Source organism: Pezoporus occidentalis, unplaced genomic scaffold (genome assembly GCF_034315485.1).
Source record: "Pezoporus occidentalis ecotype Australia unplaced genomic scaffold, CSIRO_AGI_Poc_V1 ctg88, whole genome shotgun sequence".
Classification (NCBI taxonomy): domain Eukaryota; kingdom Metazoa; phylum Chordata; class Aves; order Psittaciformes; family Psittacidae; genus Pezoporus; species Pezoporus occidentalis.
In genome coordinates, this window is record NW_026916242.1 from 2,641,114 (window position 1) to 2,665,441 (window position 24,328).

Below are 24,328 nucleotides of genomic sequence, written 5' to 3' on the forward strand. Positions count from 1 at the left end.
CAAGCTAGGGTTGCACAGATAGAGCACCTGGTCAGCGCTAGTTAAAATAGAAGCTTAACAGTTGTGGCTGTTGTAGATATATATAGATATATTTTTACATCTTTGTGCACAACGTAAGCAGTGGTATTTGTAAGCTTTAGAAGGTTGGACTTAATAGTAGGGCTATATCCTCATATATGAGGACATTTTATACTCCCTTGGAGGATGTTAATATACTATGCAGAAGCAGTTTAGTAAGACTACTTGCCTTTTACGTTTAGTCATATTATAGTAATAAAATTTTTTCTGTGGGTTTTTGTTAAAAAGTATATTTTTTCAGTGTCTCCTGAATAGACAATATACACTGATATAGCTGCAGCTGAGTATAATCAAAGTTTGCTAAAGGAAGGTGACCTTAGGAACCCAGGTATGGCTCAAGCCATGGCTTTTGTTTGAAACTCACTGATTATGAAGCAGCACATTGTTATGACAACTACAGCTTTATCAAAAATCAAATCTAACTGCTCTTTCTGTTACAATTTCTCAAAAGGACTGAGCCAGCCAATTTAAAAGCTCAGCTGGAAGTATTATCTGCTGGCTCTTCTGCTTTCTGTGAAAATGTGAGAGTGGATTACTCATCCCATAAAATCTGACTTGTGATAGATGCTGTCTTCTGACCACATGCTCTCTGTTCTTCGTGGTCTGGTAAGCTTGACTAGAAGCTGATAGCTAATCAAGATGCTTCTCTTCACTCCCTTTTGTCAGCATACAAAAGCTCATGTCAGGAAAGCTTTCAGAGGTAATCAATTCAGAAAAATAGATCAGCAAAAGGAGAACACAGTGAATAAATATTTCATTGCACTATGTAAGCCTGTTGTTTCAAATAGCAAAATAAACAGCTTAGTCTGTTTTCTTTACATATTTTAATTATTCATTTATTTTGTATAGACAATATGCTTATATGCAAGTATCATCCCCAAATTTGGGGTGATTTGTGCAGTATTTTGATGCATACAAGTTCCTTGACCATTTCGTGTTTTGGTAGCTGCTCCCAAGAATGCAGTGATATCTTATCTTAACGTATTAATGTACTCTCACTACGGCATCCTTTTCCATTAAAGATTATTACAGCTATAGCAATTTGTCCCATTTTGTGGGATTTAAATGTGGACATTGGCTTGGCAATGGTGGGACTCCCCAGGGTTACACAGTCCTGCCATCCCAGATGCTATGATAGATGTCTGAAAAAACTTTTTCCCTGGTTTACACTACTAGGAATTTCTCTCTCAAATTTGGAATCATCTTTACAGGGAAGGATTATATTGACAAAGGCAGACAGTAAATACACACAGAGAACTTACCTGATGCTTAGCATAGGCATTTTTAAGCCCTGTGGAAGATTATTGTGTGACATTATCTAATTAGATTGTACATACGTATTTTGGAGCATCTATTTCCCAGTAATTTAAAAGCAAAGTGTCACACAGTGAGTTACTTTACAGCAGTTGTAATCTGCACGACAGTAGCAACTATGTGAAAGTAAAAATGGAATCCAAGTGATTATTAAAGCTTATAGAATAGTGGCTTGTGCTTATCAGCTTCCTGTTCAATCAGAGGAGAGTCATGTCTTCTAGCTGTTTAAAGACAGAAGTTCCAAGTTGAGCCTTTTTTTCCTAGAGGAAAACATGCAGTAGATGCACACACATTCCCATTTTCCACGTTTTTATCAGATGTGTTGAACATTTTTACAATGTTCCTATGAGCAAGCCACTAGGCATAAATAAATTTGCAGTTAACTACGGGCTTTATTCTCATGAATCTGGAGTAATAATAATTAAATGGGTAGCCCTGTACCTACACAAGGTAGAGTTAGATCCCTAGAGGCAGCATTTGTTACTACATACCTGCACAACTATATATACTGTGATCATATAGTGTGAGAGTTGTCTGGTCCTAGCACTGAGGAGAACTGGAACCATGGCTCCTTTCAAAGGTTACGGTTATTTTAAATTATAAACATTAGATTTTAAGGTATGTATTCACATGTTTTTAAAATATTTTGCTATTTTCTAAATACATTTTATACTTTGCATGTTATATATTTATTTTAAACTAATATTTTCACCTCTTGCATGAATTTTTAATGAAAAGGGGAAATGGCTTTAAGTCAGAAGAGGGGTAGATTATGTTAGGTACTAGGAAGAAGTTCCTTACTCTGAGAATGGTGAAGCACTGGAACAGATTGCCCAGTGAAGCTGTAGATGCCCCATCCCTGGAACTGTTCAAGGCCAGGCTGGATGGGGCTTTGACCAACCTGATTTACTGGAAAGTGTCCTTGCCCATGGCAGGGGGTTTGGAACTAGATGACCTTTAAGGTCCCTTCCAACCTATTCTATGAAATTGGATCTTTGAGCAATTATTTGCTTTCACTTCTATTCTGTGATCATGCTTTTAAGATTTCTTTAAATGCTCTTTCCCAAGTTATTTTAGGTTTTTACTGAATGGAGAGGTATTTCCAATTTTACTTTTTAGAAAGACAGTCAATCATTTGAGCTCATTGCTTACTTCATGTCTATTTTTATAATTTTATATTATAGCTACAGTAATTCCAGACAGGCTAGGGGTCTGTACAAAATCATTTGAATTGCAAAATTTACTCCAAATGTATAATTGTAGTTGTTTAAGCATACACAATTAGAAATTGACAATTTTTTTCTGGAGGTTTATTTCAATTAATGTTATTTTGTTGCTAACAGAACCCTTGTAAAAACTCCTATAGAATACTCATTCAAGTGTGAAAGCTGCAGTTCTTTCCTAACATGAAAAATCACTAAAATCAGTTACTTATTTGGAACGGCTATTTGTATCTATAAATCATCAGGAAAATGTTTTTATTGAGCAAAAGTGATTGAAAGAAAAACATCTACATTCTGCATTCCTAGAAAAGATGAGATGGCTCTCACATCCATGACAGCTGACCCAACAAAATTTTAACTGAACCCTGAATGATTTTTTAAACACCTCAAAACCTTAATTGATGCTTAGATTCTGGTAAGAGGTAGAGGTAATCTTTTCCGCTGAGATTTTAAAAAGATGAATTTTATCTACTGGAATTAAATGTTATTGTGTTTATATTTTCAGTAGCTTTGAAAGACTCGGCTTTTGCTTTGCAGTGTTCCAGTCCAGCTGTTTTTATGTTTGGTTTATGAATCCTGACCAAAGGATAGTATCAACCTTGGGTCAGGACAAAGGTGGTATATGAAGTATGCTCTGTATAAGTAACCATAGTATTTCTGCTTAATGGTGAAGGGTTCTACCTTCTCTAAATCATAGAATCATAGAATCACAGAATAGTTAGGGTTGGAAAGGACCTTAAGATCATCTAGTTCCAACCCCCCTGCCATGGGCAAGGACACCTTACGCTAAATCATAACACCCAAGGCCTCGTCCAACCTGGCCTTGAACACTGCCAGGGATGGAGCATTCACAACCTCCCTGGGTAACCCATTCCAGTGCCTCACCACCCTAACAGGAAAGAATTTCCTCCTTATATCCAATCTAAACTTCCCCTGTTTAAGTTTGAACCCATTACCCCTTATCCTATCACTACAATCCCTAATGAAGAGTCCCTCCCCAGCATCCCTATAGCCCCCCTTCAGATGCTGGAAGGCTGCTATGAGGTCTCCACGCAGCCTTCTCTTCTCCAGGCTGAACAGCCCCAACTTCCTCAGCCTATCTTCATACAGGAGGGGCTCCAGTCCCTGATCATCCTCGTGGCCCTCCTCTGGACTTGTTCCAACAGTTCCATGTCCTTTTTATGTTGAGGACACCAGAACTGCACACAATACTCCAGGTGAGGTCTCACGAGAGCAGAGCAGAGTAGAGGGGCAGGATCACCTCCTTTGACCTGCTGGTCATGCTCCTTTTGATGCAGCCCAGGATACGGTTGGCTTTCTGGGCTGCAAGCGCACACTGAAGCTGGCTCATGTTCATTTCTCATCAACCAATACCCCCAAGTCCTTCTCTTCAGGGCTGCTCTAAATCTCTTCTCTGCCCAACCTGTAGCTGTGCCTGGGATTGCTCCAACCCAGGTGTAGGACCTTGCACTTGGCATGGTTAAACTTCATGAGGTTGGCATCAGCCCACCTCACAAGCGTGTCAAGGTCCCTCTGGATGGCATTCCTTCCCTCCAGCGTATCAACCAAACCACAGAGCTTGGTGTCATCGGCAAACTTGCTGAATGCACACTCAATCCCACTGTCCATGTCAGCGACAAAGACGTTGAACAAGACCGGTCCCAACACCGATCCCTGAGGGACACCACTTGTTACTGGTCTCCAGCCGGACATTGAGCCATTGACCGCAACTCTTTGTGTGCGGCCATCCAGCCAGTTCTTTATCCACCGAGTGGTCCATCCATCAAATTGATGCCTCTCCAGTTTAGAGACAAGGATGTCGTGTGAGACAGTGTCAAACACTTTACACAAGTCCAGGTAGATGACGTCAACTGCTCTACCCCTGTCCATCAGTTCTGTAGCCTCATCATAGAAGGCCACCAAATTGGTCAGGCAGGATTTCCCCTTAGTGAAGCCATGCTGGCTGTCACCAAGCACCTTGTTGATTTTCATGTGCCTTAGCATGCCATCCAGGAGAATCTGCTCCAAGATTTTGCCAGGCACAGAGGTGAGACTGACTGGTCTCTAATTCCCCAGGTCATCCATTTTCCCATTCTTGAAAATGGGGGTTATATTTCCATTTTTCCAGTCATTGGGAACTTCACCTGACTGCCATGATTTCTCAAATATGATGGCCAGCGGCTTAGCAACTTCATTCACCAGCTCCTTCAGGACCCGCGGATGGATTTCATCAGGACCCATGGACTTGTGTACGTTCAGGCTCTTAAGATGGTCTCGAACCAGATCCTCTCCTACAGTGGGCGCAAGGTCTTCATTCTCACAGTCCCTGCGTCTGCCTTCCAAGACTTGGGTGGTGTGGTCAGAGCCTTTGCCAATGAAGACCGAGGCAAAGAAGTCATTCAGAACCTCAGCCTTCTCCAAACCCCGTGTAGCCAGTTCTACCGAGAGCTTCCTGAGGGGGCCTATGTTCTCCCTAGTCTGTTTTTTATTTGCTATGTACCTGTAGAATCCCTTCCTGTTATCCTTAATACCCCTAGCCTAGTTTAATTCTAGCTGGGCCTTAGCTTTCCTGACCTGGTCCCTAGCTTCCCGGACAACATCCCTGTACTCTTCCCAGGCCACCTGTCCTTGCTTCCACTTATTATAAGCCCCTTTTTTCCTTTGAATTTTCCTCAGCAGCTCCTTACCCATCCAAGGAGGTCTCCTGGCCCTCCTGCTGCACTTCCTTCTAGCTGGGATGCAACATTCCTGAGTTTGTAGCAGGTGATACTTGAATATCAACCAAGAGTCTTGGGCCCCCCTGCCCTCTAGGGCTGTATCCCATGGAACCTTACTAAGCAGGTTCCTGAAGAGGCCAAAGTCTGCTCTTTTGAAGTCCAGGGCAGTGAGCTTGCTGCACGCTCTTCTCACTGCTCACTGTCCTGAGGATCTCAAATTCAAGCATCTCATGATCGCTGCATCCAAGGCTGCCCTGGAGCGTCACATTTCCAACGAGCCCTTCCCTGTTGGTGAGTGCGAGGTCAAGCATGGCACCTCTCCTTGTCGACTCCTCTATTACTATCATTATCTGTGATAACAAAGACAGGATTTTCTTGGTGCCCACCAGGGTAAGCTGGCGCATCTGTTCTTGTCATGTATTACAAGTATGTCCTCCAGGCCACTTTAAAAACATTTGCTTGATGCTGAGTGGGTGGAAATAGGATTTTATGGTCAACTCTCCAAATTTGAAGAGCTTTAATTTTCGTGTAACTTAGTCACCCCAGAAGTGATAAATAGGTGTTCTGTTCAATAACATCATATTTTTGGCTTTGCCTGCTTTCATTTTACTAAATATTGTTTTAATGGAAGTTGTGATGTACATCCAGTACTTCTAAGAAAACATTTTCTTCCTAATAAGTTTTTGGTGCATATAAGACTTGATTTCTCTCAGAAAGTCAGCAGATTCTAATTTGGTGGAAGGCATCATAGCAATTTCAGCACGGTTTGAATTTCAGCAAGAATAAGTTCTCTGCACACAAAACAGTCTAAATACACAGTGTTCATTTATATTATTCCAAATTCCCAATATTTTGCTGCAGTTCAGTTTTATGTCTGGTGGGATTTGCCTATTCAGAATACTGAGTGACCAACTTGACAGATTAATTTTGGAAACTTCCACCAGATGAAAAAATCGAGCAACTTAATTGAATTCCACAAACATGATACTTTTTCCAAGCTATATTGCTAAAGTATACATGCAGCTTAAGGGTGCATTCCACCAAAATAAAAAATTCCTTCACATTTGAAACGTTATATTCTCTTTGCCATTTTATCATCCAGTTTGGATGAACTTTCTTTCAACATGCCTGACTGCCTATCCAGATTCAGACACTATTTCTGAAATTCTTCAAACCATCTACTACCACATTCCCTTATTTTGCCTTGCCTCATGAACAATATATGATACTGTAGATATTTCTAGCTACTACCTCTACAGCTTGCTCCTCTTGTGATACTAAGGGGCATCATATTAAGTACAAACCATTTTTTGAGTCAGTGACTATTCAGGGACAGTTTCTACTTCCACTGTCATTGCATTGTGCAAGAATTTGTAACAAGTAGTGTTAGGGTAGCAGCATGACTAAAAATGACTGAAAGATATCCAGCAGTGGAAAACTTCATTTTCTTCCCATTTTTAATATCTTCTTAAAATTTCACTGCAATAATATATGCATGTGTGTTGAAAAGACCAGGAATAGAATGCACTCTTTTCTACCATTACTTCTTCTCCCCTGTTGGCATTCACAGTGTAATGTAGATGTAGTAATGTAATGTTGATGGTAGGCACTCATAAGGAGTTTGAGCTTGCAAAGTTGTAAATAGTACTGGAGGCTTATGAGTATTCAGTGAGTGTTATAGGGCCTGTACCTGCACTCCACTGCCATAACTCATGAAACCATTATCAAGAGTATTTAATGATTAGGTTTATTTAGGGGGAAATCAGATTGTGATCTGAAGAGCGCTTGAAGGCCAAAGTATTGAGAGGTGTCTGAAGGTACTGGAAAACCAGCCTGGGTGTTGCTTTGCACCTGGGTATTCTTTCATGTCTTCTGGAAGAAAGATGGTGAGACCTCTCATACATAATTGGTAGCCAGAGACTTTACTGAACAGAGTAGCTTACACTTGGCCTCCATGAGGTGGAACTGAAAACTTAAAAATTTCACATCCTGTGTTCTTTTACCCATAACTATCTACTAATTCCCAAACAGTTTTATGCTGTCCTTGAGGATTTCGATCTATGCTGATGAGGCCTTGGGTGAGATGGTTTAGTGTGAGGTGCCCCTGCTCATGGCAGGGAGGTTGGAAGTAGATGATCTTAAGGTCCTTTCCAACCCTAACTATTCTATGATTCTATGATGTGGGCCTTGTGTGTTATTTCAGGGTTACAAGTGCACTCTGTTTTGCGCCATTCTTGGACAGCACCCAGTACATCAACATTCACAGGGTATTTGTCCAGTGGAGTTACTCATCTGGAGTTCATCATATCAACAGCTGTAGTTTCTAAACTTTGCTGTTCTCATCCTCCATTTTATTTCCAGGTGTAGCCCAGTGCATTTGCTACATAGAAAGTCTTTGATTAAAGCAGTTAAGATATCCTGCACAAGCTATCACACTTGTCCTGAAGACAAGTTTATACATTAGCACTACTAGAAAAAAATTGTCTCTGGGAATTACGCCCTCTTCTGGACCTTACATTCTAGAGCTCAACAGACTTCAGGTCATCCTTAAGGACATCTAATCTGTCACTTAGATTGATTTTCAATCGTTTAACCAGGAAGGGGTAAGGAAGGTGGGAGCCTTGTCAGTGGATTTTCCAAATGGTGTAAGATGATCATTGATCGTGGGCTTCAGTGAGCTGCACTAATTAGAATCTTTATGTGAGTAAACAATAATATGAAAATGTTTCTGAATTCTTAATTATTTATACAGAGAAGAAAGTGCATTCTGTTTTCTCTTAGAAAATGTCTAGCCTTAGCGTGACAAATACTTCTGCTCACAATTTTCTTATGACGCTGTCCTGTCCATTTAGAATCTCTTCAGAGAATGTTAATACATTTATTGTCAAGCATTACTGGGGGGGAGGGAAGGGGGAAGGATGAAGAAACCTCAACCAGAAATTGATATTCATAGTTAAATAATGGGATTTATTCTTGTAACCAAAGGATGTGTATCTGTTCAAGATTCTCTGCTTGGTGACCATGAGAATTGGAGAGGAAAGAAATATTCAGAAGACCTATGGATGGCTATCTGTGCCCTGAATTATAGCAACTCAAATTCCATCAGTTACTGAAAGTGAACTGTCCCCAGGAGTGAGGAGGACTTAAATTTTTCATTCAGTTGCTAAAGTGTGATGATCAGTTTGAGTCTTGGATAGGGTATTGTCTGAACAAGGACTTTATGCTATGTATCAGTTGTGTACAGGCCACATTTGAGATCAGGTCTTCAATTTAAAGTCAAGAGGATACAATTGCATAGTGTAGTTAAGTGTTTTCAAAACTTCAGTAGACAGCTCTATGCAGCTTCAAATATCTAAATACCTTTGCAATGGGACTAAAGGTGTTTATGTGGCTCTAAGGGAAGCTGAGGGCAGAGCTAGGAACGGATCCAAGATCATTCAAGGCTCGGACCAGAGCATCAGCAGAAGTCATCCTTCCTCCTGAAATTCCTCTCAACTGTGCCACAAATCTGTGCTCAATTCATTCATTTTTTAAAACAGGTACTATCTACCTTAGAGTGAATTTAAGATTTAATATCTTATTATTTATTGATCACATTGAGATCATCATTAAAAAAACACTACGTTGCCTTGAGTGTGCCCTTAAACTTATTTGAAACTAACATGGTTTTATAACTTTGCATGGTTACTCCAATTTTCTCTAGTGAGAGAGCTATTTCATACCCAGTAGCCCTACAGCGTTTTTCAAGCAGCTATGCACTCCACTGACAATATTTGTAAATAAAGAAGTACAGTAGAGAACATTTCTTCAGACAACACAGTCTAGTGACACAGTAGTATTTTTCAGCAAGTACTTATTCTAAGGCAGGGCAGACTTACCCAGAGAACATCCAAGCTTTAAAAAGCCACCTGTTTTCATCCTTATTTTACAAGTGGTTCAAAGTGTTTCACCTCCCATTTTCATGCTTTCAGGGTTAATTTGAATTCCCTGATAGTCCTTTCAGTATTTCAAATCTTCTTTAAAAAATCTAAGTCTATGAAAGAGCATAGTTTATTATAGTTTTCTCAGGAAAAGCCTTTTGTTTAGAGAAAATTAGACATAATGAGGTACTGACAGTAGGCAATACATAATAAATGTTACTGAAACCGCAATCTGCATTGCAGATGCATCCATTGTGATAATAGCAGTCTGAAAGCTAGATATAAAATCAAAAACTTCTGTTGCCAGGGTCAGGTGATATTCCAGATCATATTTTTTTTTTTTATTAATTAGTCAATCTGAATGTGTAAAGCAAGAATAAAGCAATTGTTCCCTGCAGAATTAAACATTCCAGCCTAAGCTATCCAGGGCAATATTTAAGCCCTGTTGCTCCAGGGACAGGGAAAAGGGAACTCTCTGGTTCTCCAGGGAAGTAACGCTTTAACCAGACTCATGAAATTGTTGAATGAATCATGAAAAGTTTTTCACAACAGGACTGAGATACCTGGGATTGGGAGAAAATCCTCATTTAAAAAAAGACAAACATTGCAAAGGCATCAAATATGGGAAGTTTTGTATTGAAATCAGTTTAATAAAGATAAAACATCCAAACAATTATATATAAAGCTTTATTTGATGTAGCATGCACTTTTATAGTAGATATTTTAATAAGTATATAGAAGTTATACATTACATTAAGATATATCAGGAAGTCTGAAGAAGCAGTAAAGTAAAATGTTACATATCTACCTTTGAAGAGAACTTTATTTTTTTCTTTAATAGACTAAGTTGTGCATTTCCTTCAGCATTAGAAGAAATTGTGATTTCACTGTTAATCTCAGGTGGAACTGGATCAAGCCTACATTTGTCCTAAGTGGCCAGCCATTCCCCACTCAAATTCCTGGCTGCTTCTGTGTCACACAGGGTTACTGCCTGATGATTGCAGAGATTGAGGCTACCAGAATCATATGGAGCTTTTTCCAGCCTGGGCAGAATCTGCTCAGCTTGCTAACGCCTCCTCTTTTTTTCCCAGACACTTGCTTGATTAAGAGAGTGGTTTTATGGCATTAGGTGGAATAGGGAAGTTTGCCTGTGGAGAATGTGAACATCCGATCCCTGTTTCATTCAAAAAAAAATCCTTTGAATTTCTTTTGTAGTACGGCTAAACAACAATATTGATTTAAAAGTGTGTGGGTTATTTTAAACCAATATTTCATTTCTCCTTCTCCCTGTTTTCAGATACATTCAAAACCTGAGAATGAGAAAGCTGGATATTTTTAGAGGCAGATTTACATGTTTTGAAGTTTGTTTTAATCAAAAGTAGGATTTTTGGAATGTCAGTGCACTCTAAGGGGTTACAGAAGCACAGACTTGCAGTGCTGAATTAAAGTGTCAGCTCTATTGTCTTCTGATCAATCAGATCCATTAAAGAATCCAGAGAGACTGACAAAAAAAAGGTAAGAAAGTCATCTAGAGAGCAACACTGTAAATGCAGCAGTCGTGATAGCTTTAAGTACAAAGTGTGTGAGTAGAGCTGCAGAAAAATAACTGGAACACAGCCCACAAGAAAATAAAATACCCAGAAACTGTATTTTTCCATGGACTGCCATATGCCATACCAATGAGCAATACATTATATTTTTCCAGGAATGCTACGTATGATATAAAATAGAAAGTAATACTGAATGGTTTGATAGAGACAAAACAAATGTCTCTAGTGAGACAAAGGATAGTAATGAAGACTAGTATATTATGTTGATATTTTAATAGCCTATGAGTGATGAGATATACTAAGGCCATAGCACATATTTGCTGGTGGATGATTTATCTTTTTCTTTTTTAGGGAGGAGAATTTAGCTGGATGACTCTTGAATGTACTTGTCAGTACTTAACTGTATACCTTTTCTAAGTATCAGTAACAAAACTCTCTGTCCTTGACCTTTCTGCACACTTTTCACTTAACAGCTTTGCAGGAAAAAATGGTGGGATGGAGTGACAGGAGAGAACAGAAATTAAAGGGAAAGATAAAAGAAAAGGAGATGGAATATTTCACAGGTATTAATTGGGAAACCAGATTTTTTCCTGTTTCTGCCACTAAACTGAAGCATTACTTTGGGCAAGTCAGCTAAAGTTTTGGGCTCTGATATGCTGGATCCTGGATCTTGTGAATCATTTGTTTCTTCCTACAAGTACAGAAAGGATGTAAATTTGTTAAAATGCTTATTTGTAAGTGATTTAAACTAAAGTCTCTCTAATGGCTGCCCTTGTAGGTTGAAATTAAACTCTTGGCTTCTGATTCAGCAAGGTCCTGAGTTAAACAGCTGTCTTCAAGAATTGGGTTCAAAGGGTAGATGTTCAAAATTCAAGGTATGCTCAAATGAATGGCTGCATGACAGCCTCACTAAGGGTAGTAGCCTGGACACACATTCTTTCAGTATTAGCAAATATTAGGTACTGACATACTACCATTAAGGTAAATGACAAATACCATTTGACTTGCATGGTCTCTAATGTCCAAAGTAGCATACGAGCTAATTAGGAAGTGCTTAATAGATTCAGCATTTAGTGAGTTACATTTTTAATAGCTTTTTTTTTTAGAATTAAAGCATTTGCTTCCACCTTGCATGTGAAAAAAAAACACCCAAACATACAAAAGCCTAATACTGTGCAAATACCCTTTATGATTCATCTTTGCAACGACACCAGAAAGGCGAGAAAAAGACAGTAAAAAATATTAGACACAATGAGATATGTTGGATAAGATTTTAGAAGTTTTGCCAGTAAAGAAGAGCTGAAAATCCTGCACTTGATACTTAATGATAGAATAATATTGACTCAAGTGTTGGAATTAATTTTGCAATGTATTTGTGATATTGTTACTCAGAAAAGATTGCTGTTCTTTCCTGGGTCTGCATTACCATGGTAGCTTTCTCTGTTATGCATACAGGGTTGTTCTGAACTGTATGAGATATGAATTTGGCTGAGGATGAGCAAACAGATGTAGTCTGCAAGTGCTCTGCTTGTGACTTCTACAGGAGGTCACAGCAAAAGAGAATATCTGATCAATCATCCTGTCCCAAAACAGCCATAGGAAATCATTGCTTCTGGTATGTCTGGGCTTGACAGACGTCTATTTGATCATTGTGTATTGCTATTCAAACATCTTTGAAATTCTCAAGATACAGACATAAGAAGGAACACAAAATGTTTGACAAAGTGACACTGTTTTGTAAGACGCAGAATAGCTGAGGAAGTTATATGAAAAATCATTTTTTCTTGAAGGTTTGACTTTTAACATGTAGAATACTTCACCCTGTTACAGACAAACAGAATGATACACTGATTGATGCTGGCTACACAGAATAAACTTTGAAAGCAAAGCACAGCAGCAAAGATCTATATCTGACTTTATGTGACACAATCCTTATTTTAAAGGAACTGGCTCTGTAGCCTGTCTACATCTAGACAAATGATTGCAGTGGATCAGCTGCTGGTTTTAGATACCTCTTTTTATCCTCTAATAAATTGTTTGGATGTTGTTCAGAAACTTTATGCAACCAAACATGATTTTCTAAATCTAGGTAGAGGACCGGTCTTGACATGCAGGATGGTTCTGACTTTTGTAATAACAGGAACTATGGTGCCATAGTGACTGTAATACACAACAGGCTTCATGACCTTAAATCCCCTAGATTTGCTGTATTGCCACTTAGCATTCTAAGATGCCTTTACAATGGTAGGTACTAATCTCCATTTTGCACCCTAGAAAACTCAATACACAGGAGGCCTAAAAAAATGTCTAAGCATTGTCCCTTGACAGTGGAAGAACTGAAATACTTTTTTTCCTACAGTAAGTTTACAGCTTAAACCCCAAATACAAACAGCTGTTAATGGCTGTGAAGGAAATACTGTAACTCAGATATTAAATTTCTGTAACTCGATAGGTAATGCTGTAAGTTGTGAGCTGACCACAAGCTAGGAAACTGGTTATTTGTGTGTTTACTCTTGCCCTCACTTCCTATATCATTTATTTAGCTAAGTTAATAATGAAGAATGTTTATTCAGGATATATTTCTTTTAAATACCAAGGAATAACCATGAGTTCATGTGTACTTCCAGTAGTCATTTTGTCCTGTTGGACAGTGGGCTTAAAATGTCAGGACAGAAAAAAATAACTGTATTTTTTCTTTTATAGTCTCCACCGTACATTTTTATGCAAAGTGTAACAGAAGAGTAATTTTAATCTATATAGCAAGGCCTATATTAAAAAGTTAAATTGCTCTTGCTGTTAGTAGGCCTCCTGTGAATGGAAAATTTTTCTTCTTAATGTATATTTTTAAAGACATTTAGTCTCTCCTTTCCCACTTTCCCTACTTACGTGCCACTGGGAACAGATTATGGCTAGAATAAGAATTTTAATGAATTCTTGTTTGCCTTCACTAAAAGCCCTACAGATTTTTCCATTATTTCTGTTTCCCTCTCATCCCTCTTCTGCTTGCACTGACTGATAGTTTGTAAAGAGCCTTCCTAGCATACTCGATCCATTCTGTGTAATGACTGAATTAATTATGTAGGATATAATTTTAAGTAAGAGTCCTGAGCAATGCTTAATTTGTGAGTTCCCTAGAGGTCTGGGCAAAGAATAGGGCCTGAACTGTTCAAACAGAGGTATCAAAGCAAAGAGTGAGAACTCAGACCCAGCACACTTCAGGCAGCTTGAACTTAGATAATTACCAAAACAACAACAAAAAGAAGCAGACGCATGAAAGACTGCTGACTTTCCTGGCTGACTTTCCAATAGAGACAAAGTATCATTAATGCAGTAGTGGCTATCTGGAAAAAAAAAACAAAAAACAATACAAGCAAGCAAATACAAAACCAAACCCCAAAGCAAACAAAAACCCACACCAAAATACCACACACACACACACACACACCCATTATGGCAAATCTGAACTTTTGGTGACCCGTTTATTAACAAGGGGTTTGCTGCTTTCGTTTAAAATTGTAAACTCCATAAAATCTACATAGCTGCAGCTGTAAACTTTTTAATCTGGAACAAAAGCTTATATGCTACCATACAATGGTAACATGGCAATGTATAAACTTTATTTCCAGATGGTCAGCCATCTAAGAATTTTTGCAAATCCTTTTCAGACACCTGCATAGTCAAATTAAATGAATATAATAGGGGAGAAAGAACCACTTAAATTCTGATATTGAGATTGTAATTTGATGGAAAAAATCCATTTGAAACAGGAGTGCTAATCCCTGGCTCTGTTACAGAACAATTACTGAGAGAGGACACCTTATGGCGTTTGGTGGTTGAGTAAGCGCACATGCCTGTAAAAAGAGGGGTTTTTAGTAGTAGCTGCTGCTTTGTGATAAAAGTAATAAGAGTTCTATGAGGCTCTTCTCTGAAAAGAGCAGATTACAGTCTGGTGAAGTCAGTTTGTAATCAAAATATGAATTATCAATATACAACTTCCTACTGTTTTCTGTTTGGGCTTTTTTTTTTGAAAACTAAACTTTCTTATAAGCATTTGATTCTTAAAGTAATTTTAATAAAATTTAAAGTTCTTTTTGCAAGCTCAGGAATAATTTCTCTTTGAGCAAGAATTTATAATCATGGTTTTGACATTGTTTAGCTTTTTCAGTAAACATCACATTTCATTGTCCGAACATCCTTTGTTTATATTTTCTGTGATATTTTTTTCTCAGTTAAATACAGAAATACCTGTGTACCAGGTAATCAACATTTAAATGGTGTCTCTTGTTTTGAGAGTCCTTCACAGTGACTCTGTTAAGATTAGGGCTAGTTCAGACTGATAAGGTACAGCTTTTCGAGTTGAGCATTTAATATCATATTGAGGTACTTGAAGTTCTCCTTAAGGTGCTCCTTCACCCAAACATGTTATTTCAAGCCTATATATGCAGCACTGTATCTTGAGTAGCTTAGGATTCGTGTCTGGTTTTGTAGATGGGGGCATCTATAATATTTAACTTCATTTTAATATCGGTTTGTCTTCTGAATGAAGACAAATTAAAGCAGAAGATCTCAAAAGGATGAGAGAAGGTTATCTTATCCTATGATCAGTTTTACTCATATTTTGACCAAAAAAAAAATCACAAAGATAATTTTTGATACAGATACATAATTTCCTGTGTGCTTACATAGTAAAGTCCTATTAGCTTCAGTTGCAAAAGTGGTGATGAAAGGTGAGAATCTTCATGTGAATACAGAAATACAGGAAAAGAACGCTCCAGGGAGTCTTGAGGATTTTCACAAAAAATGTATAGCAGAAAAACAAAATTGAGGAGTTCATATCGTAAATGTGTTCTTTTGAGAATTGGATCATGGCAGGAATGTTTCCTGGGAGGCTCTAAATTTCAGTCTTACTCATTGGCTTATGAAAAAATGATGGTGTTTTAAAAACCCAACTGTTTCTTAAAGATATGTAAGGCCAGAAAATAATTTTGTGAATCATGATAAGTAATGGCAAGTACCATCAGGCTAGCACTTTGCTGGAGCTTGGGTTTTTTTACACCTATGTTAACAGCAGGGATGGTAATCTCAAGTTCATGCTTTTGATTCAGACCTAGATTTCCTCAAATTACATATCCGTAAACTGCAGAGAGAGCACTTCACTTCTTCCTACAATTTTTGACTGTAAGAAATTAATCCAAACAAACAGATTAGCATAAAAGTCCCACTGCAGTGAATGTGGTTAATGAATATGACAATAAGCTGAAGCACATCTAATCAAATTGAAATGAAATTATTATTACAAAATGATAGTGTATATAAAAAAAATTTAAATGGAATGACATCAAATATTTATTTAACTTAAAATGCAGGGTGACTTTCTCTTGGAACATGATCAAAGATAGAGGTTTTATGTTCTATTATTAACTCTCACATGAAGAGTGTAAAAATTCAATCACCCTTTTGTTTTATTGATAGCCAGAATTCCATTAGAGCTGGTCAGGTTGGAAGGAAGAAGAAGCATGCCAGCTTTTTATCTCTGTGTACATACTTCTTGCAAGTAAAAGCATGAAATGGGATTCTGCAAACCTCCCTGGATATCTTCTCTAAGACTGATGTCAGGGTTCTAGTATGCCTTTTTACAATTTCAGCTGCTAATCTACTCTATGTGATAGTTACGGTTACAAACTACTGTTTATATATTTTGCTATTCCATGTCAACTGCACACGCGTACACACGTTTCTGCCCGTCATTTGATATGATTCTTCCCTGACAAATCCAGCATTTCATTGGGAAGGAAAGCATTCAAATCCTGATAAAATGAGGCAGTTCAGTAAAAATGTTTTTTGTAGCTCTGGTACTTTTCTTCTGATGGCAGCACTGAACCAACTGTTACGGATGTACTATGTACAGAAATAGAAATGTTAGTAACGCTGCTGAGATTGTGTAGTCAGCAGGGATTTATTGTTGTTCTGATGCTTGCTATTGAGCACTTCTTTTACAGTATAGTATGATTTAAGATCAGTCAGTCTCTCCTCTATGGCATCAAAGTCTTGTCTAAATGCTCATGCTTAAGTTTTCTTTAGATGGCTAATCTAACACAGCTAATACAGCCTTACGGTTTGGACATTATTACCAGTGAATACCTGTGATCTCTAGAAGACTGTTTAAAGAATTTTCAGGCTTGGAGAAAAATTAAACTTCTAATCTTTGGGTCATGGCACAATCAAATATTCAAAATGCATTTTTATGTTTAAATATATGAATACATAATTGCTGAAACTTGTATATACTTTTATTTATGAATGTATCGAAAGTATCGCAAGAGAAGTATCAACTCAGTGTGTTGCTTTCACATGATTTTGACAGATATTTGAAATCCAGATTTCTTTGCACATAGTAAGAACACTTAGAAAAACAACAGTTGTTTGCAGCTTAACTAAAATAATATTAATAGATAAAAATATGTATTTTTCATCTATCCGTATCATGTTCCGAATACTCAAACAAAAGAATAATCAAGAACAACGTGAAATCAAAGAACAGTGGATGAAATTCTAAAACTTAAGTGGAATTCTGTTGTCTTCAATGAGGCCAGTATTTTACCTGATACATCGAAGTTCCAACCCTTATAAAAATGCAATAGGTAGATCATTAATCATAACCACATAGAGTTATACTAGTACAAAGCTGGATATTAAATTCTGATATGAAAAGTTATTGTTTTCTCTGTACTCAGGGGAGGATGTTGGTGATAGTACTCACAAAAATCAAATTCAAATAGGGCATCTCATTTGAGATGAAAAATATATGCTGATTGCAGCAAGAAGTACTTGGGGTTTTCTTTTTGGAGAGAAATGTAGTTATGAGCCACAGCCTAAGCCTGAGCCTAAAAACATTCCCTTGATGGCTTTACGTTTTCTTCAGATGTCCTACAGCTCTTCTATCAACAGCCATTACTTCAAGGTTAAGACACACACAGTATTAGATATGAAATTGATATGGATGATTCAAAACAGAAAGGTTATTTTAAATTACCACTGCTCACAAATATGTTGAATCTTTAAAATTGAAAGCGTGCACCTTTGCAAAAGAACGATGAAATGTTCCTAATAATTTGGAAGCATTTTATGCTTATAGCCAAAATATCACGAGTGAATATTGAATAACTTCAGAATCTTTGGGTTCATTCTTCATCTTCCTTTGCAAATTTTTGAGGTACAAACTAGATGATTTTCAGTTCCAAGAAAACACTTAAAAATGCTTTATTGGATGCTGACACTAATGGCAGTGTTTCTGTACATACCAAACTATAAAGTGAGGGGAATAATAATAAAAAAAAAAAAAATCCATGGAAAATAGAGTTTTATCTTACTGGTTTTTGTAACTGGATTTTTAATACACTGTTTTTCAAATGAGTAGCCTATAATGGCTTTTACTATTAAACAGATTCTTAGATAGTGTGATAATCAGAATGATATAACTATCCAGGATGATAGACTGAGTTTTAGAAGATGATTTCGGCTTACATAGCATTTTTAGTAAGATAAGGTAAGAGAAAATCTCAAATATGGTTATACTTTGCAGGCTAAAAAGTTTCCTAGAGAAAATATTACTCCTATTAAATTGGGGTGGGGTAAGTATAGTGGGAATGTAGAAGGAAGTTCTTGTTCACTCAGTTTTATCTATCTACAGTATTCTAATTTTTTTATTGCATTCATGTAGAATAATCTCATTCATAGAAAAAAAATATTCAAGAAATATACAAAATGTGAATTGCATTTTTCATATAGCTTGAAAATGTTAGGTCACTTCTAAACTGTTGTCAGAAACTTGAGGAGTCTGTGTCAGTTTATTCTTAGACTAGCTATATGAAACTCTTAAGAGGATATAAAGTAAAATACAGCCAAATACTATAGGCGACTACTCACTCGTAAAAAATACATATGGCTGTTAGTCTGTCTTCAGATTCATCTACACTCTTTGTCAGTCTCTTCACTTAAATACATTGTAAAAATAGCTTTCAGGCCAAGGCACTGAAAAAGCTGACACAGCCAGAAGAACAAAACTTGCTGAGTGATTCTACCATTTTTAAATTATATTATGTATAATTCCCAACATCAAAGGAAGGAAAGCGGTTTTATTCATTCTCCCAAGTTTCCTTAGGGCAGTAAGTATTATGTGCTGTAACTATCCAAATAATTCAGTCCTTTGTTTTCACTTTAAACTTATCTCTTTGACCTGTAGTTTATATACTATAATTTCTGCTACAAACAAAACAGTTGCACAGATATTTTACCATCCTGCCTTGATTCATAAGTATAGATGTAAGATTCATGATGCTGTCTGAAGTACAAAATGCTTTGGCCATGAACCCATAGAGGAAGATGCCTACAATTAAGAGAATTTCAAAAGGTGGCAGAAGTGTTTCAGTATGGCCAGACAGATAATGAAATGCTATTAAGGGGGAATTGTAAGAAGCAAATAAAGTATATTACCCAAAATAACCTGTAGGGCAAAAGTTCTTTTCTATATATGCAAATATGTATGTTGGTTCTATGAAAAAAATGTTACTCCTTCAAAAAAGTGCATGCTATTATGATGGTGGCCACAGGGACAAAAATCAGGCAGAAAGAGCCGTTTTAGTTTTTATGCAGTTGACCCTGTCCCTTCGGGATGTGTTTCTGCTCCAGTTCAGTTCAGCTCCCTCTTTGTCATGCTGTTCAGACAGCTTGTGTATCCTGCCACTGCCTGACTGCCACTGTAGCCATGCTCATCAATCAAACTCAAGGAAAAGGCCTGTGAGATTTGAAAGTCTGCTGGCTTATGTGCACTGCCAGATTCAGTGGTTTGATACAGAGCTTCGGTAATGTTATTCTCCTCTAACACATCAGCACAATTACTTTAAAATATACATTATTATTTAAATAATATGGATGGATGACCATAAGAAATTAAGCAAAGCTATTGCAGCATTATCATCTGAACCATGGCATTGCCATCCTAAGAGAATTAGGGTACTTCACACAATGGAGTATACAGAGGCTGCTTCAATCTTCAGCTCATGCAGGAATTGCAGCATGATAACTACACCATGAAAAAGTTTGCTTTTGTATTTTTTCGCTAATATGTTTCAAAATAGTCTCCTGTGAAACGTTCTTTCTGTGCTGTTGCGTCTTTGCTGGTTCATTTTTGGAATGCTTTCTTAAATACAAAAATTGGCATCTGTGAGATATGCTATTAAAATGAGGATATAAATGGGGATTAATTTAAAGTAGGGTTATGAGGGGATAACTATATAAATAAGGACTAGAAATGTAACCCAGTGCATTCATTAGTCTGATTGGCAGAAATAATTTAGCAGCCAGCTGAGAAACAACATGGAAATTGTTTTCTTATACTATGCACTTTATCAGATGTATGCTAAACAATTCCAGCTCTATCCAAAAGTGTCACCTTGACCTATTCCATATTCCACAGAATATGGAGTCCCTCCCCTCCTGTTATTTTGGTGCAACTGACCTAAAGGAAGGATATTTGGGAAGTGAAAGCTTTGTTGTAGAAAATCTGCCCACCTTTCTATCCCTCGTTTACACAGATAGGCTGATAGAAATAGGATAGACTTTGAATAATTTTAGTGGCTAATCCAACTCACATTGTCATAGTTTTGGATTTCTTTCTGTTCTATTATTTCAGCTCTGTGTATGCCCATGCTATCTCCTCTGCAATTTTGGACATACAGGAAGTTTCCTTACCTTTCTACCTTGCCTGCTTTATCTTCCTGAAGCCACGTTTATTAGTAAAAGGTAAGAATTCATAAATTACTGCTAATGTAGAAAAGGACATAGATTACATCAATCTGCATAACAGGTTTTGAGTATATGCTGCTATGAGGCAGATGCCTGTGCATTTAAGCTAATAGTGGAGGAGCCTCAGCTGGATTGTTCCTACCATCTAAACCCATTTCACTGTGCATTTGAATTGCCCATACGGCAGTTCAGAGTTTATGTCTATTTAAAAGATAAGGAAAGGGGAGTCACATTGATTTCAGCGGTGTATTTGAGTATAAGTGGCTACCCATGCCCAATTTGGAAATCAGAGTAGGTACAGGGAGTGATTTCTTCCAAGCATGCTTTTGTCAGTAGTAGAGGGCACCCTGAGAAACACTCTGCTGCCATTTACGAAGAGCTTTCAGAGCCCCATGCTCACCTAGAAAAGCTTTGAAAAGTCAACTAGCTGTGCTACATGTCAGCGGGAAGCAGAGAGCAACAGCAGTTACCTTTGAAAAACCTGACTTAGGAAGGGCAACTTGAGTAGCAAAACTTGGAAGCTAAGTACTAGATGAAATGTTTTTTGATGTCTATCATGTAAATTACAAGCTAAGAAAACAAAACAGCAAAACAAAAACAAAAGAAAAAAGAGCTTAAAAATATAACCAACCCATCAAATAACTAGACACAGGAACTCAGCTCCTGACATTGCTACCTGTATTTTGCCTGCATTCTGGCAAACAAATTGGCAAAGCCTTTAGTTAGCACTAAATTCAGCTGGATAGCTTAAATGACACCACGATGATTAATTAGCTTAGGACTCATTCCAAGTCTTATGCAAGTGTGAAACAGTTTCACAGTGTCTAAGGATGAAGATTCCCAAAGCAATAAAAGTAATTTAATCCTGACATTCAAAACCATGGAATAGGTTTATTCCCAAAGACAGCCTCCTGAACAACACAGTAGCTGTAAGCCACTGTAGTCTGCGCAATTGAAACCAAATTCTCTTAATTGTTACACAGCTGTAGCAATAGGTTATATAGTCTTTCTTCTCCTTTCTTCCATACCCAGTAAGCCATGATGTATTTACTGTGATGACTTAAGTGTCTAAACAGCCAGCCAGGTCACCGGGCTGAAACCAGAACTGACGGAAAACAGAACAGAAAATATTGTTTCTAGCTGTCTTTCTTTTTGTGAAGATTGCTCTTAGAAGAGGAATCTCAGGCTGTTTCACCCTGGACTCCATGTGTGCAAATCTGAAAAATTCTCATATGCTTATTTCATGTGAATACTCACATATCTATTGCCATGTAAACTACATTCAACACATGAAAAAGCTCTATAATGTCAAAAGGACATTTCCAGTAGCTGGGGTTTTTGAATACTGGAAATAATCAATCTTAACTTATTAAGGCTTTCTATATTATTTTTTGCCTTTGAATGAGATACAGACTTTAACTAAATATTTGTAACAGTTCTGTCCTATCTGTATGGGACAGGCTCTGGTTTTAATCTCACTGAGGGCACTAGTAATACCTAACCCTTCTGCACACCTGCTAGTTGCCGATACATGAGTTATCAATAGTTGCTGCAGCAAGTTCTTGACAATATTCTACTGGAGACTGACAGTCCCATGTGATGTTCCTGAACATGCTTGCACATGTCCTTCTTGTTTGAAATGTCTCCAGCATGAATTCCTGCTTTAGGTGCATAAGGCACTGAAATTACTGAAAATCTGTATCAACACTCAAAATTTTTTTAATAAAAAAACCCTTTTAATGTAAATGTATGGATTCAAACTGAAACCATATGTTATTCTACTTTTGTAATTTTTGTCATAAGACCATATGCAGACAGATATCCCACTTAAAAAGAACCATAATTACAAATATATCTTTGTGCTTATGTAGGTGGGGCATTATTAGCAGCATTTTTGGTTTATGTCAAGTTTGTAATTTCTTTTTGCAGTCTGCTCCCCAGTTACCTATATTTTTGTTCTCAGAAGGTATCAGTAAAGACAGATTTTTTCTGCCTCTTTTTTTTTTTTTTTTACCTGTAAGTAGTCCATGAAGCCATGGTGAGACACCATGTCTCACTGTCAAACTTGTATAGGATTCCTGTGAGTCCCTGGGGTCCTGGGTCAGATGGCCAGTGTTGAAATTCCACATCATTTCGCAAATGTATGGCCGTATGCTGCCATCTGTCTGCTCTGCAGCTGGGAGTCAGTGGTACACCATTAGTTTTATGCACCAAATTTTAGCTGTCGAATATGTTTCTGAACAGCTGTTAAGACTATTTACCTCATTTCAAAGCAGTTTCTTTCTGTCTGCTTTGGCTCATTACAGGAAAGGTGATTGCAAGGCTGAAAGGTTTGATAAGGTTCTTTTTTCTTCACCCCTGAAAACAATGCCATTCTTACTATCTTTATACAATGCAACAAGAACCAAATTAGTGTTGTCTGTGATACCTGTCATTCTTATAACTATTATTGTGACAAGGTGCCACCATATTTCACCATACTATACAAGATCTCTAAATGATAATTCAAGTTGAAGCTTATAATGAGCTTTTTCTTACCAGATTTTTCATGAAAGCCTCTGAGACTGAATCAGGACTGACTAGCTTCCTACTAATTCTGTGTATTAAGGACTTTTACACCTCATGATTGTGACAAAGATTGTAAGGGGGGGATAGAAATGGCGCAATATTAATTTCTTATTTTCTCATAATATGATGAGACTGGCACTATAAGTTTTATAAATTTATTTAATTTTCACTGCAGATCTTCTTATTTCAGTTTTCCCAAGGTGCCATTTTGTCCATTTGAAGTTATAGTGCATGACCAAGTACGATGAGAGACCTGGTTTCAGCTAACTGTATCTCACACCACATCCGTTTGACTATGCCCCAATGAGAAGCCATTTGATAATTTCAGATTAGATAAATTGATAATTTTACAATTGGATAAATTTTGAAATCCGTGAATTTCAAACTTGGAATTGTCAATATTATCTTTCCTATTCATTACTTACCTTTGTCCTGTATTTTACTGAATTCAAGTCTAAAGAAATAAAAAATGAGGATATGTATTTTTTTAGCAATAATACTAGCTTTATGCAGATGTCATATTAGAGATTTTCATTTATATTCCAAACTATTTAATCTAAAAAAAAGGTGTTATTCAAATACTGAACATTTACAAACCTGCTCCAGAGAGCTAGTTTCTTCATGCCCATTTATTGTCCTTATAGCTAAACCCTAGATAACCCCTTCTGATTAAAAGCAAAGACATTTGTTATAGCAATGATCAGAAAGAATTACATTTGCATCTTTTGAAGGAGGAAAGCAATTTGACAAACTGTGCATATATTTTCCATGTAGCCAGCCATTTCATGACAGTAAAACAAATCAAGAGACTATATCTTTTATAAATGCTGTTTCATGATTATTTAAACTATACAGAGAAACAACCTTGTGCAGTTTACCCATGTGCAAAAAAAACTTGTAAAACCTAGTGACTAATGGAGGGTCATCATTTATATTACAGGGTAGGAGAATGAATTCTGTATCATTATGTTCCTGTGAGGAATATGAAAGTAATAAAATCAGCATTTGTTCCGAGTTGTTTTCAAGAATATGTGGTGTTAATAGTATTGCTAAGCTTAAAACACTGGCTATTTTCTTAGCTAGCTGTTTTCAGTCCTGACTTCAAAGGAGAAGACTGGTCTTCTTAGCGTCTTCCTTCTCTTGCAAGATTTCAT

At 37.2% G+C, this 24,328-nt stretch overlaps 1 long non-coding RNA gene across 1 annotated transcript; it reads left to right on the forward strand.

Moving 5' to 3' along the window:
- The first annotated feature begins 527 nt into the window (after positions 1-527).
- LOC134156551 (uncharacterized) lies at positions 528-22,740 on the forward strand. The gene is made up of 3 exons (XR_009961953.1): positions 528-684; positions 20,494-20,603; positions 22,631-22,740. It is a non-coding gene; the product is annotated as an uncharacterized LOC134156551 (long non-coding RNA).
- The last annotated feature ends 1,588 nt before the right edge of the window (positions 22,741-24,328 follow it).